The sequence below is a fragment of the Panthera leo genome, chromosome F3 (genome assembly GCF_018350215.1).
Source record: "Panthera leo isolate Ple1 chromosome F3, P.leo_Ple1_pat1.1, whole genome shotgun sequence".
Taxonomy (NCBI): domain Eukaryota; kingdom Metazoa; phylum Chordata; class Mammalia; order Carnivora; family Felidae; genus Panthera; species Panthera leo.
This window is the reverse complement of record NC_056696.1, coordinates 4619975-4636370: the sequence shown is the minus strand read 5'-3', so window position 1 is coordinate 4636370 and position 16396 is coordinate 4619975. Positions and strand designations below refer to the sequence as shown.

At 43.4% G+C, this 16396-nt stretch overlaps 1 protein-coding gene across 6 annotated transcripts in view; it reads right to left on the bottom strand.

Moving 5' to 3' along the window:
- The window catches only part of SMYD3 (SET and MYND domain containing 3), a 690952-nt gene that overhangs the window by 340395 nt on the left and 334161 nt on the right, over positions 1 to 16396 (bottom strand). The window contains exon 2 of one of the 6 annotated variants that reach the window (XM_042924642.1): positions 15019 to 15107. The exons of 4 other annotated variants lie outside the window; for them this stretch is intronic. The gene's annotated coding sequence lies outside the window, so the exon portion shown is untranslated. Of the gene's footprint in view, positions 1 to 15018; positions 15495 to 16396 lie in introns of those variants that run through there. One more of the 6 variants, XM_042924640.1, reaches the window with a different exon arrangement.

Below are 16396 nucleotides of genomic sequence, written 5' to 3'. Positions count from 1 at the left end.
CTTAACCAGACTGACAGTGTAGAGGGACTTGGGACCTACTTAAACAATAGGGACCGTTTCTAAGTCACATATTATTGCATGAAATATATCCTCCTAAAAGGCTTAAAAATAGTTGCCTTCCTAAGCATGTTTAAATGGTCTACTCTCAGTCTTGGTTATATAATGGCACTCCAAGTAAGATTCCCTTTATATTTTCGGGGAAGAAAAAAAGCCAACACAGTCATATATGAATCGTCATATAGGTCAAATTAGTAAAGTCTAAATATTCCCAAAATGTTGCATATTTCTGATTGGGACTCCGTAAGAACTCCCCTGGCCACTCTACCTCTCCAATTTGCCCTGGGCCCACCCTCCCCCCGCCCCCCAGCTGATAAGTCAGTAAACATCATTTATCTACATGTCTGGAGGAACGCCCAACTCTTCAACTCCGCAGAAGGGCACTGGATGAAGATATTGGAAATGCAATTTAATGCAGAAAAGGGAACTTTCCCAAAGCGTTTACACTTTCCAGTCAGGCATTTTCTTCCTCACAGAGCGGCAGCATGGTTAACAAACTGCTTCTAGAAGCTCCTAGAAAGATTTATAACTTCAGCAGGAAAAAAAGCTGCAGATTTTCTTTTCCACCGCCTGACTGTACTTATAAGCTACTTACTGCAGCCCAGCAAGGTTCTCCCTGCCTGATCGACAGGCTCTCGGCACAGCTGACAAGTGGGGATACACCCCCGCCCAGAGTATTACTGAGGATTTGGGAGGCTGCTACTGCTGTATCCTGGGTGCTTCCCAGGGCGGTCCTGGGGACTACACCGTTTCCCCTCAGATGCAGCAAAATTCCGAGATGCAACCAGCTTTGAAATTCTAACCGAGCACCTCTCAATTCAATTTCTTCTCTAAGTAATACTGAAGAGGAAGCAATGTATTTTTGGTAGTTGAAGCTCATTTTTATGTTTGCAATAGTGTCAGTTTGATTGACCCATTATTATTAAACGACAGTTTTTAATGAAACTCCATTTCACCGTAACATCTAAAATACTACAGCTGAAATTGATTAATTATACCCAAGAATAAAGTAATAACAGACTTCCCTATTTCAAATACATAATGGGAAGCTGTTTTATTCTTCTAATTATATAAGAATGGACAGAGTAATATGCCCTCTCTATCAACAAATTTCGAGAATCTGCTTTTATCTTTTTCTTTTCTCAAGTCAGTCATTGTTAATGGCAGGAGAATATCATGATTTAATTAGCTGACACTGGCTGGCAATCTATCCACTTGCTTTTAATTGGAACCCTCGCATCGAACCATCCATAAAGGCAGGCTCTGCATAACTAACAACCTTCATAAATAAGACCTTTGGAAATCTCATGAAGATACAAAACATTTAGACTTAGTCACTATGTTCCCACTTCACTAACGACCAGGGACACGGAATGTAGCCCGCTGTCTACATACACAGCTAATTCTGAAATCATGAAGCAGGTGCCCTGGGTAGCACAAAACTGCCAAAAAGTCAACTTGGCCTCTGCTTCACAGTAAGCATCACTTCCTGACGTCGAGTGATTCAGAGATGAGGCTCTGTCTGTGAGTGCCATGGAAAGCACCGCAGGAGACGGTCTTTCACTAACATATCAAACATAATTAAAGGGGAATAACTGCTTCTTAAAAACATGATGGGGGGGGGCACCTGAGGGGCTCATTCGGTTAAGCATCCAACTCTTGATTTCACAGCTCAAGTCACAATCTCACGGTTCGTGAGACTGAGCCCTGCATTGGGCTCTGAGCCTGCTGGGGATTCTCTCTCTCCACCCCCTCCTGTCTCTGCCCCTCCCCCCTCTCAAAAATAAATAAACATTTTTAAAAAACACGATGGGAAATGTACTTACAACCACATGTCATTCTCACAGCCTTAAGATAAAAATATATACTGAATCTTCCTGAAAATAGTTTGTAGTCTCTAAAACCCAGTTGTTATTCTGGAAACAGGAATAAGGAAAGCATGGGTGTGTGGTGTTGTGTGAGGAAGTAGGACTCCTGAAAACTGTACATGTCTCCTCTATTCGGAAACAAAGGCCCGTGGAACTGAAAATTGTAAAATAACTTTTAGGAAGGCTTATTCCTTCCTTACAATGTTAAGCTCCTTGGGATTAGATTTTCCTAAACAGAAATAGCAATAAAATAATTATTTAAACTATGACTCCATTCTCAATTCACAAGTCAATCTCCATCCATGCACAACTTCATAGGAACTAGACTAGTCAAACTGGAGTTACCCTAGGCAGCCGGTTCTTTCGGCTTTAGAGGACACCGATATTATGGCGGTTTCACTGAGAAAGCGCCAGCAGCCTGGGCTCTCCGGCTGCAGTGCTAATTATCAGTGTGCACACTGGAATGAACACAGGCTCGAGAATCAGATCTGAGCTTCCATCCGAGCTCCGCCACTGTGCCTACAACGTGACCTTGACCAAGTTCATTACCTTTTCTGAGCTAGCAGTTCTTGTTTGTACAATGAAAGCATGATATTAACACCTAACTAGCAAGGGTGTCTTGAAAATTAGTTACAAAGTATATAAAGTGCTTAGCTGCTCAATAAATAGCAACTTTTATTCTCCTAATGATTACACATTAATTTTGGCTAATAATACTCACTGAGTTGTCAGGATCAAATTAAATAATTTCAGGCAAGTGCTTGGACAATTAAAGGCACCATAGGCATCTCAGTTTCACTGGATCAAAGAAAACTTTTAAAGTGCACTTTATGCCCTTCATTTGTTTGGACCATCAAAGTGTGGTTATCACATAAGTACTATATTCTCTCCCAACATTCCTACCTTCAAGGAACCCACAAGCTAACACACACACAGGCTCTGGAGTTGGATGACTGGTGTTCACTTCAAGCTCGCTCACCTCCTAGCTGTGTCACCTTGAGTAAGCAGCTTAGCCTCCTGGGAGCCTTGACTTTCTCATCCAAAAAAGCAGGTGATAATAACAGTACTCACCTCACAGGCAAGATGAGGATTAAATGACACAACTCCATGTAGATTTCTTAGCACAAGGCCTGGCACTAGTAAGCAGCCAGTGTGATGGCTGCTATCACTAATCGGTGACAAGACAAGATCATTTCTGCTGCAGAAGGAACTGAGGCTTCGGTCACAGGGGCTTCCTGCTGCTGCCAACCAGGAGAGGCAGGAATCCTACCCCAGGTCTGTCTGACTTCAAAGCTCATGCTCAACTCTCACGCTAGTGAACCGCTCTTAAGCAGGTTCAATCTTTGTGGTTTTTTTTTTTTCCCCTCAATAACTTCTGTTTACTATCTTCCAAAAACACATATAGGAGAGAAAAACATACTTTTTAAATGGTATAATGAAACAGAGGAACTCCCTAGCCCACAGGCATGGCATCTCCCACAATCAGCCCTCCCACCAGAACGGTTCCTTTGGTACAACGGATGAACCAGCACAGGCACATCATTACCCAAATCCACAGTTTATAGTGCACTCTTGGTGTTGTACGTTCTGAGTTTGGGCAAATGTATACTTACACATACCCATCATTACAGTGTCACACAGAGTGTGTCCGCTGTCCTGAAAGTCCTCGATGCTATGCCTTTTCATCCTTCCCCAATGTCCTCCAGCCTCTGGCAGCTGCTGATACTTTTATTGCCTTCAGAGTTTTGCCTTTTCCAGAATATCATAGAGTTGGAATCATGCAGGACTCAGCCTTTTCAGATTTGCTCCTTATTATTAAGCGAACTTCGTAATATGTATCTAGGGCTCTTTCGAGTCTTTTCTTGGCTTGATAGCTCCTATATTTTTAATGCTGAATAATATTTCATTATAGGATGCACCCCAGTGTCTTACCCATTCAATTAGAGAAAGCATCTTGATTCCTTCACGATTTGGCAATTATGAATAAAGCTGCTTATAAATATCCATGTGCAGATTTTTGAAAACATCAATTTTCAACTCCTTTGGGTAAATTCCAAGAAGTACGTCCATCATTGTTTACTAATAAATACTTGAGTATTTGCAATGTCCTAATCAAAGTGCTAGTTGTGGAAGATATAATAACCAACAAGGTCGAGGGTACCCCTGGCCTCAGGGAACTTCTGTGTCTGGAAGATACAGACAAGAGAAAGGACAGTACAAGATGGTGTGCCGCCTGATGGCATGTGATCTGACAGGAAAAATACCCAGGGCCAAGGGGGCACCATGTGGGAGGAACAGGGACATGAATAAACAGAACATGTTAGAAGCCAAGAATACAGGTAATAAAACTGCTGACAGATATTACCTCACACTCGGCCTTTCCCTAAAATCAAAATTTCCAGAGACATCCAGCAGCTCAGACATTTGGGTGTCAAGGATTTGAACACCAAAAAGAAGGAAAATGCTTCTGGACTGAACTCAGCAGAGCAGGCACACGTAGGGTGACATCACGGGTCCAAGAAAGAGCCCCCTGTGCAAACGAACCTTTGTCTTCCCACCAAGTGCCAACCTTTTTAAACGAGGGGCAAAACTCCTTCCACAACCAAAGAGGAGACTTTAAAAGCAAGTGGTTTTCTTAGGACCGACCACACGTGGATCTGAGGAGCAGTAAGGCATGAATGACGGACAGGAAACCCTTCCTGCAGGTGGGCTTTGAGGAGGACAAAATAAGCAGGACTGGAAAGGAAGCAGAGAGAACAGATTGGAGATAAACTGGGGAGGAACCTAAACAATGGAGCCTATATGCGGTGCTGTCCAGAGCCAGGTACATAGAACTGACCTGTAATTAGCAAGGCAGAAAACGCATTCTGAGAGAGGGGAGAGGCGGACGGCAGAGGAAAGAGAAAGCAGCGGCTTGACATTTCCAGCATTCCCCAAACTGCTCCTAATCCAGGGAAGGCTAACGGCGTTGTCCACCGAATCGCTGAAGCAAACTGACAAAGACCCACCAATGGCCCTGTGTGGTTTCTGGAGTGAGACTCAGGCCGTTACTTGTTAATTTGCACAGGGGGATGACAGTGCTTGACAGAGGACAATCTGTTCAAGAATAATGAGATTCTTCCTGTGCCTTCCTGGCAAGAAGCACCCAATGTATTTACAATATCTCATTTTGCTTCCAGCCGCATCCATATGTTCCCCGATCAGGTTAAAGTGGGAGATACACGGCACATTCTTCACTGTAAACAAACTGCCTCGGCAAACCCTAAGGGAAAGGAGGGGATCTGGCTGTCTTAATTTCCCAGGCCTGGGAAAGGCTTGCCTTCAGGAACAGCAGCAGCTCTGATGATTTATTGCTAGAGAAAGGCCATACCTCAGAGGGTTTGTGGCATGAGCCGCAGGTACACCCCAGGAGCGGCCCTCATTTAGTGTGAGACAGGAGAGCTGGAAAAGAGCCTGGTGAAGAATATGACTTTATTACATGCTGAAAGCAATGTGAACGAGGACGTGCTCTGTGGCTATAATTCCACACAATGCTTTAGAGACCAAGACTGAAGGGTGGAGGAAAGACGGAAGGGGAAGAAGAGAAGAAAAATCTTACAGGTAGAGAGCACCTGCCAGTCAACAAGCACAGTGCTGGGCACCATCTCAAAGAAAAGGTTACTTGGTGACATCTGAAATTAAAGCACAATTCTCATTCCTAGCCACCCTCCCCGCTCCCCACTACAACCTGCTGGGATCAGCCCTTCACCTGTGTAACAAGGTAACAATGCATCTGTCACAAGCCTGCCACATGAATGACACTGGGGCACAGTTCCTGCACCACCTGACCACCCAAGGGCATGTGAAGGACTGGTCTGGGGCTCTCGGGTGGGGAGCAAGGGAACCTGACACCCCAGGGAGAGTCCTAGGACAAATGCACTGGGTTTAGCAATACGGTACCTTGGCAGGGAGTCTGAGTACTGTGCTAGGGACCAAGGGGTGATGACCTGAGTTGCAGAAAAAAAATGGGAGGAGCCAAGAAGTAAAACCAAGGAGAGAGACACTTCCTTTCAGAAGCTTCTGTAAAGGGAACTGGGTGGCTCAGTCCATGAAGACTCCAACTTCAGCTCAGGTCATGATCTCAGTCTGTGAGTTCGAACTCAGCGTCGGGCTCTGTGCTGACAGCTGGGAGCCTGGAGCCTGCTTCGGATTCTGTGTGTGTGTGTCTCTCTCTGCCCCTCCCCTGCTTGCGCTGTCCCTCTGTCTCTCTAAAAAACAAATAAACATTTAAAAAAAAAAAAAAGCTTCTGTAAAGAGAATTGGAGAAATGAGGCACTAGCCAGTCGGTCAAGGGTAGTGCCTGATTTAAAAGGATCTCCTGCTGCATTCTGATTAAATGATAAAAACACTTAGCACTAAAATGAACCCAGGAGATCTGAATTCCAGCCCTTAATTTCTGTATGAAGAATCGGACTCAGAGGTTAAGGGACTTCTTGCCCAAACCCCAGAGCTAATGAAGAGCAGGACTAGATTCTGAACTCAGGAGTTCGTCAACATCACGAAGCCTCTACTCCGTTCGACACCACCCCTTGCCTGGTCTCTCCCTTCACTGCGACCGGTACCCAATTTTACTTGTGGTTTTGCTTTCACTAAGATATTTCAAAAGACCTTAAGATGAGGTATCAGATTAACCAGAAGTGATTTTTTTTCCTTTCAGAAGGGAAATTTTAACTATCTTCACCAACAAAGGGATTAAGTCTGTTCTGTGACAGAACTGCATTAAAAATAATGAGGCAGATAAAGAAAAGCTTTTTTTATTTTAATGAATTCAAAAGCTGGAAGCATTATTGAGATGAACAATGTGTTCACTGCCCTAATCCAATATAATCATGTTTAAAAAATTATTCTGTTTAGGAATTTTCTGCTGTATCAGACAAAATCCAAAATGTGCCAAGTAGAATATTAAAATTAACTTCAAATCTTGAGTGCCTTTCAGATAGAGACCAATATTCTAAAGACCATCTTTTGAAAGTACCACATATAAGACATGAAGTTCTGTGATATACAAAGATGTCTTTCTGCCTAAAATTTAACCTGAAGATTTCTCTGTCTACCATTTAACCCACATCCTAAAGAAATTCATGATTCTACACATTTTTTTTAAGTTCACTCTATGCCCCGGGGCACCTGGGTGGCTCAGATGGTTAAGTGTCCAATTCCTGATCTCAGCTCAGGTCATGATCTCACCATTTTGAGATTTCAAGCCCCATGTCAGGCTGTGCATTGATAGTGCAGCCTTTCTCTCTCTTTCCCGCCTTCTCTGCCCCTCTCAAAATGAATGAATGAGTGAATGAATGAATGAGTGAATGATAAAAAAAAAACTTTAAAAAGGACGTTCTCTGCCCAACGTGGGGCTCAAACTCACAACCCCAAGATCAAGAGTCACATGCTCTACTGACTGAGCCAGCCAGGTGCCCCAACACAGTTTTTAAAATTCTGAATCAATCATTTACTTCTGTGTATAAGGAAGCCCAGTTAACCTGTTATTTTTTATCTGCAGCTATAGAAAAAGAAATTTCATTTCTGACTCATCTCACTGGGGTTGATTCTAGAGAAGAAAATACAATAGCAACTTTGGCATGAACCTACATTTGCTACACAAATGTTTGAATCTTTCAACTCTTCTTCAGAAGAAAACATCATTATCTGTTCTTCCCCACATAATTTGAATGCAAAGAAAAAAACATTACCCAAAGAAAACATAACATACAGAACACCCATAATAACATTTCTTTCTTTCTCAAAATAGATCACATTTCTTAGCTATTACATTCTCACCATTCTGCTACCACCTTGACACATTAGGCTTAGATATTCGTATTCCTGTAACTGTGGCAGCAAAAAACTACCATGGGGAAGCGAAGTTAATTGCATTTCACTCATTCACTCATTTTGTGTTTCTTACTATGGCTCACTCACGCTGAACACATTATTCAACAACAAAAATAAGCCGCCGATGTCAGGTTCAACTTTAATTTCAACAAGAGCACAGCAGTAGTAGGGTGCCTAGGTGGCTCAGTCAGCTGAGTGTCCAGGTTCCACTCAGGTCATGATGTTGCAGTTCATGAGTTTGAGCCCCAACATCGGGCTCACTGCGATCAGCACAAAGCCGGCTTCAGACCTTCTGTCCCCCGCCTCCCCCTCCCCAGCTCATACTCTTTCTCTCACAGAAAGAAAGAAAGAAAGAAAGAAAGAAAGAAAGAAAGAAAGAAAGAAAAGAAAGAAGAGAGAAAGCAAGCAAGCAAGCATAGCAGTGGTTACAATTAACGTTGGAGGAAGACTTCAATTCCTCTCTTCCTACAGATTTGTGACTAAAACCACTTATTCCAAATTACTCCAAAATCTCGTCCCAGCTATCAACAAATGATTATGCCATGTTCAACAACCCCCAAAATCTCACTAAAACTCTAGTCTAGAATACAGAACATTAATCATGTAAAATCTTTTATATCCCAAATTTGTCACAGAAGAATAGAGCATAAATTTCAAAATTAATATAAATATTAAAGGAATGAATGAATTGGTAATTAAGCCTTTTGTAATCAGGGGTCAACTACCTGATTTATCATTTTCTAGACTCTCCCATTATTATCTTACTGTCTGTAGTCTGTTAATGCTGCTGTTCTGAGTTTTCATAGGAATAAGGGAAAGAAAGCATCCCTATCCTCTAAGGAGGTCTAGTTTTACATCTACCGGTTAACGTGATTTATTACTATATTGATAACTCTAGACATACTAATGTTTCTGTCTGCATAAAGCATAAGAGTAACCCATGTGGACAAAGTAAGACCCCAACCAAGGATTTTTCCTCTGCAGCAATGGAGGGCCAAACCAAGTAGCTTGTCTAAGAAAAAAGAAAGCCTGACCCAACCAACAAAGGCAGCAGAGGTGGTGACACAGGGAAGAGACCACAGGGAGACAGAACCAAAAGAATACCGTCCATGTTACCATGGTTATGCCCCAATGGCTATTTCCCTGTCTAGAGCTCTGCCCCACAATGAAGATTTTGAAAGTAATGCCTCCAGTTTACCATCCTGAAAGGTACTAGAAGAATCAGGCTCATTTAGAAGCATGGCTCCAGGTTGAAATGATACTCTACAGAAGTCTCTTTATTATTTGAGGGGAAAAAATTAGTCCTACAACCTCCCGCTTCTTATATGTCATTATGTCCTCCTCCTACAGGATACAATTTCTATTAGGTAGTCAGTCTTTGTAATATAGCAGAAAAAGTACAGGATTTAAGCCCAAGCAGTTTAAAATCCTGGCTCTGTTACTTCTTTTTTTTTTTTTTTAATTTATTTATTTTTGAGAGAGAGTGCGTGCACATGAGCGAGCAGGGGAGGGGCAAAGAGAGAAGAACAGAGAGAATCCCAAGCAGGCTCCTCACTGTCACCAAGCACCCCTCTGTCACTTCTTAAATATAGTGCAGTGAATAAGTAACTTTAATTTCTGACCTTCAGTTTTCCTACTTGTGAAATGCAGATAATAAACCCACCTCGAAAGGCTACTCAAAGAATGAAAAGTATGACTTGAAAGGAACCCAGCCTAGAGCCTAGCACTGAGTAGACAGTAATTATTTCTTCATCTTTCCCCCATAATCCCCATCCCACCAGCAGATGGGTGCAAACACCACTTAATTAGATAAACACTTGGTTAGTTTAGAAAAATTTTCTTTGGTGCACCTGGGTGGCTCAGTCTGTTGAGCATCTGACTCTTGATTTCGGCTCAGGTTGTGATCTCACAGTTTGTGGGCTCGAGCTCCGCACTGCTAGTGTGGAACCTGCTTGGGATTCTCCTCTCCCCAGCCCCCCCCCCCCCCGCCCCGCCTCAAAATATATAAATAAACTTAAAAAAAAAGAGAGAGAGAGAAAAATTTTCTTTATGGTCCATTTCAACCCTGAAGGTATATTCGTCACTACATAGAGGTATTTTAAGCGCCTGCACTGTGTATACCCAGACACTAAGACACATTTAGGCAAGTTTGGTATTCCAGGAGACCTGCCCTCCAACGATTTTTATGTGAGAGGAACAGAGAACCTTCTGGAGGAAATAGTCATCCTGAGGGAAGAAGCAGATGCTTGTCAAGGGACAAAGCAGGAATAAAGAGAAGAGGTAAGTTTCCAGCAGGCCACCCCGACCCCCAGGTCTGAGGTTGGCATCCTTGGGTAGGGTTGGGGGAATAACGATAAGTGGGGGAACAACGATACTAAAATCGCAGTTTCTGGGAGCACAAGGCAGCACTACATCCTGTGGAGCCTATGACTCACCGGAGGTGAAGGATGAGCCTATGGGATGCTGGAGCAGGAGGCAAGACAGTGAGCCTGGACAAGAGACAGAAGCTCCCAGCAGGTAGCCCACAGCCTGGAAAGAGAAAAGGCAGCCGAGGACCTTATACCCGGAGAACAGGAGTGACGATGCTGGAGAAGTGGGAGGGAAGAAGGGAGGTCTGTGAACATACCGGAGGCAATGGTTGCATACTCTACTGGCTGGCCACAACCCTCCTGGAGGAAATAACAATCGGATGTGGGAAGACAGGGCATGACAAGAACCATCTTGTTACTGTTTTCATCCTAAACGAGTGAAACCTAAATGAGTGTAACTGCAAGAATTCTGTGTCTTTAGACTAACGTCACCTCAGAGTAGATGCTTATAAGAGGGAAGGGGAAGGGAATCAATATTAATATTTTCTGTGCACTTCCTATGTTTTAGGCAATGAGTAAGGCTCTCATTTCATGTTTGCAATCTCATTCTGAAGAAAAAATTAACCATTTTATTTGATCAAATATACTTCCCTCAATAATGGCTTTTGAAGGAAAGCAGATTCAATTTTTTTAAAATTTTAATGTTTATTTATTTTTGAGAGACAGGAAGACAGAACACAAGCAGGGGAGGGAGAGAGAGAGAGAGAGAGAAAGAGACACAGAATCGGAAGCAGGTTCCAGGCTCTGGGCTGTCAGCCAGAGCCCAACGCGGGGCTTAAACTCAGGAACCGTGAGATCGTCACCTGAGCCGAAGTCGGACGCTTCACCAACTGAGCCACCTAGGTGCCCTCAATTTTGGATCAGGCTATATTCTTTGCGCGTATCACCAAAGACATAAATTACCCTGGAGTTCACATCAGATATTTTTACTGATTTATTTGGAAAACATCACTGTGTAAACCAGGAGCTCTCAGAGACCCTTTCAGAGGACATGAGAAGTCAACATTATTTTTGTAGTAGTGCAAAAATATTATCTGCCCTTTTCACTCTCATCATCTCATGAGTGGACAGAGTTTTACAGAGGCTACACATTACACGGTATCACAAGAGACTGGATGAGCAAGCAGAGAAGAAGTAAGTTGTCATCTATTAAGCCATGTATTAAAGAGATTTGTAAAACAATGCCAGTTTTTCTCACTAATTTGTTATTGTTTTTGAAAACGGTTATTTTCCATCAAAATACTTACTATTAAAGGTTAATGCATTTATTACTTTAAATCAATTACTTCAAATTTCTCAGTTTTCATTTCTAACATGGTAAAAATTGACAGATACCCCTTTAAAAATGTATCTTTGGATCCTCAATAATTCTGAAGAGTATAAAAAGATCCTGAGACCAAGAAGTTCCGGACTCTGTGTAGACCACAGCCCATATTTCTCCTCCCAGTGAGAACTACAGGACATCAAGAAAACGGTCTGTCTCAATCCCAAGTCACCCCGATCTTGCCTGAAATGATGTGAAATCCAATCTTCTACAAAGATCAAGGAACGTATCTCTTCTTGGCCCTTCCCAACTGAGGTGTGTTTTTTCCCAATTGTGTAGGAAAGCATTTTTTAAATTAACAGGTTGTTAAAGTGGGTGTGGGGGGGGGGGCAGATTTTTGCTATTGTTTTTGGTTTTTCTTCTGTGCTGTTGTGTATTCTTGCTCTACGGATGCAATGTTTTCCTGAATCACACCGAGAACACCAATGAAACCAGTTTCGAAGTTTTCTCCTATTTCCTCAATTGTCAGGAGTGAGTTGCTGATCCTGGCAGCTGCCAAATCTGTTCACATGTGAAGTGACTGCTTTACTCTATACCTTGGCCTATATCCTTCAGACTGATCTGCCCTCCCAACCCACCATGCTGTGCCTCAAGGAGGCCTCCCTGTGAACAACCAGTGGATGAAGAAGGTGGCCCGTGAGTTTCCCAAAAGTGTTAATAAATTCATCACCCGTCCAGTGTGCCACAGACAACGTGAAGCAGTGTTCCTGCCTCCAGTCTTTCCTCCCCAACACCTCCTCCCTTATATTCTGTCCCTGGTCCAATGACCTAGTGGAACTTGAAAAATCTTAAGTATTTACTTAGTGCTTCTTCTATTCTTCTATGGGTAACAAAAGGGGTATATAGATTGAGCAGTCAAACACCATACCCTAAAGAATACCTAATAAGGCCAGAAGTTTTTAAAGAAAATAGGACAGCTCAGGAAAAGTAAACTCACAATCATGCATTTTGGATGAAAAACCTTGCCCACCCCCTCCAGAGGCACTGTGACCTTCCTCCTATCATGTAACCACCCCCTTGCACTCAAGTCCCCTGATACTCAGTTCTCCAAGGACACCAAACCCGTGACCCCTGTCCCCGCCCCGGTTTACCTCCCTTTCCCACCCAGTGGGTGGGAACCTTCTATTATCAACATCATCAACTCCCTTGATCTTTGTATTCGGGTCTTGACTCCACGTAACTCAACAGCCGCCCACTGTGTACTTCTGCTCTAAACCAGCAAAGCACAAGTGAGCGCAGGCTCTGGACGGCCAGCTGCTTATTAACTGGAACAGTGAACGGCACAGCTAACCTTCCAGCCCCCTCTGCAAAATGGGGATGGTAATAACGGGGGCTCACTTCAGAGAGCTGGTGTGCAGACTGAGCGAGTTACGACACGTAAGGTGCCTGGCACAGAGTAAGCACTTGACAAATGTTTGCTACTTTTATTTGTTTAACATCTGGCCACCAAACTCTGATGCAGAAAATCACAGAGCTCCGTGCCTGTGCCGCTACACATCTGAGGCCCAATTTATCCTTGTGACTGCGTATGACCCGGGAACCCGATCACACGGTCCAGATTCGTCCCCTAAGTTCCCTCACCCTCCACCTCCGCTCAAGCCCCAACCTCCTGTGAGTGCTCTTCTCCCTGAGCAGACGGTCTTGATTCTGGTTTCACAGAGGAACAGAGCCAGCTGTCAACCTTCTACCCAAACCCCGTGAACAACACGTTGCCCATCTTCCACCTTCTCCCCCTACTGAGAACAGACGTTCCCCCTCCTGGGGTTGCCGTCGGTGTAAGTCCTACATTTCACCCTCCTGCCTTCTTTCCAGATGGTTCTCCAGCGACCACCATGTCTGCCTCCCCGTCTTCGGTCCCTTTCTCTCCCAGTGACTAGTTTCCCTCAGCCTGAAACCTGGCTCCAAGTCTTCCAATCCTGAGACAAAGTTAAAGAAACCCACCTCTAATCCCAATCATCTGTAGCTACCTTCTTTCTCCCTTCACAGCCAGGGTGACAGAAAAATTCTCTGCACTCGGTGTCTCCATTTCCCAAATACCCAACACTATATAAATACATGCTGTGACCGCGGCAGGCGCTGCCGCTATGCTTTGGTTTCCAGTGACCGCTCACACCCGAAGTCCACAAGAACGGAGGTTTGTGCTTTTCGCTGCTCCCCCACCTTGGATCATTCTCTCACCCACAAGCTGTGCCTTCACTACACAGCAAGTTCACTAACAGCTGAGCACTGGCCTGGTTTGGTCGCTGTACCCAAGCACGTAACACCGAGCCTGTGCTCGCTGAAGGGCTCAGTGGAAATCATCAGTCTTGGTGCTTCGGAAGCCTCCAGTGTGCAATCCGCTCTGAGTCCCTCTCCACCAACAGCTTGAAAGTTACTCAGTCAAGGACTTTGGCACAGTAAGGTATCAAGGAGCCAAGGTTCCCCATTCCGCTCCATGCTTTGCGCAGGTGGGAAATCTGTTTATACGGAGGCTTCAACCTTCAAAGCCTCGCCCCTGCACAAGAGGGTGCACGGTAGGCACTCCAGGGCCATGCAACTTCATCGGTGCTGTTGCAGAAGCCAGTAGCCCTCCTGGTTATCTTTCCTTTAACACAATCTCAGACCACTGTCTTCTCCACTCTTTTCTTTTAAAAATAACAGGAAAGTACTTCATATTTTATAATTACCAAAGTAGCTATGCAGAAAGATTTCCTGAACCTCAGAGCCAAAAATTTTGCAAGAAACACCACAACAAAGAAGGAGCTCTTTCTTGCTCTATTGTTTCTACATAATTAATTTACGATGACAGTGTATTAAAGAAATGAAGTTTCTACAAAATGAACACTATATTGAACCAGCTTAATGACCTTGTTTTCTTCCCTCCCAAATTCCTTCACCCTAAATGAGCCATGCATCTCATGAAGAGTCTGAAAGTAACTAAGATATCTAATAATGATAAAAATAATAATAATAATTTCTGGCAATTAGTCTAGTATTACTCTAAAAAAGAAAGATTACTGCTTGATCTTTAGTTTCTTCTCCATGGCAAAGTCCAATTCTTTAAGGACATAAACTTTTCATCCCTTTCGTTCCACATTGTTCTCAATTCAAAGCAGCCACCTGGTAGGAACAGTCCACTGATTAAATAAATATATAAAATTTTGATTAAATAAATACATAAAAATTTGAGCCAGTCAACCAACTCTTCTCTATAGTAATCAAAAACTACCTTCACCATACAGAAAAAGTTAATCAACCAAATACCTTGATCAAATAATTTCTCATAAAAGCTGAAAAGGAAATATAATCATTCATTTACAAATCGTCTCTCACATTTATTGTGCCAGATGCTGACAATATCATAGTGAGTAAGGTCCACTTCCCGCCCTCCACATTTTCCATCAGTACTCAAACTACAACGTGGCAACAACCTTATCTATCCTCAGCGATCGTAGTTCTAAGGAGAAAAATGTTTTAATTAATGTTAAGATCTGGGAGGTTTGCCTTGGCCTTGAACTTCAAATACCTAATTTTATTTTTACATGCTTACCCCATGTAGACTTTCTTGTGCCTTCTCATCATTTCAAGTCAATGTAACTAATAATACCCTTTCATCAGATAGCTGTTAGTCCCAGGAATCTGAGAAATGGGTAACAAAACAGTGAAAGGAAATAAAAAAACAACATGAAAAGGATTTTATAAATCCTGCCACTGGGGCAAGGGCAGAAGACAAGCAATTCATCAGTACACAAAATTAAATTGTTCCAAGAGTTTAAACTCTAACCTTAACAAAGGAACCTGCAGAATACCATCTGCTAATACTCTAAAGCTTATAACAGTAAGTTATGCAAGAGATGAGACCTGTTTTCCAATGAAAATAAACTCTACATCACAGGTATGATGCAAGGCAAAGTCACAAAGACCCACTTCTCTGGTTCCTTCAATAAATATTGCAGTCCTATAAGGCACTGTGCCAAGAATTAGGGATATAAAGTCAAATAAGACCCAATCTCTGCCCAAAGGAGTTTTGAATCTAGTAGAGGAACCTAAATTAATGTTTACAGAAGGGTACTCTAAATATGCTCTAGAATATTTGCAAGGTGCCTTGGAGAGCAAAGAAATGGGGTGCCTGAATCAGACTAAAGAGGGAGAGTCACAGAATGCTTCCCTGTAAGAGGTCACCTCTGACCTGAATTTTGCATGACTAACTATCTAAAGTATTCTTTTAGCAGTGGAATGACTAATGGAGTTGAGTGGAATCAGCTATGCCTAAAAGGAAGACAAAAGGTACTTGGATAGCTGAACAGAAGATGGAGGTGGTCAGCTGACGTAGGTGGCGGCACACTGATCAGATGATAGATGTGGGCGTTCATTGCACTGTTCAGATGATGGAGGTGGTCAGATGACAGAGTGGTGGCACACTGATCAGACGATGGAGGTGGCGTCGCAATGATTGGATGATGGAGGTGGCGGTGCACTGATCGATGATGGAGGAGGTCGGATGATGGAGGTGGTCGGATGATGGAGGTGGTCGGATGATGGAGGTGGTCGGATGATGGAGGTGGCTGGATGACGGAAGTGGTGGCACAAAGGGGCCCAAATGAGTCAGGTGTCTGGTCTGGGTAACTGATTCAACGTGAGCACCAGCCATGGAGGAAGGAGTCTCAGGAGATATGAGGGCAGAGTTGGAGAGTGAAACCTCTGTCTTCCATCTGTCTGGAAAAGCAGGGGATTTTTATTGAGGACTTCTGTCGGCAAACCTGAGGAGCCACGTGCTGCGAGACAAAGGACAGGTACGGCCCCAGGCACCACCATAGTAAAGGGGCACAGGTGTCACTGCCCCTCCTCATGCTCCACACAGAATCACAATCTCCACTTTTCCTCGTTTGCAGCTTGAGCTTTGGTCTCATCGGCAAAATGGGCCTCAG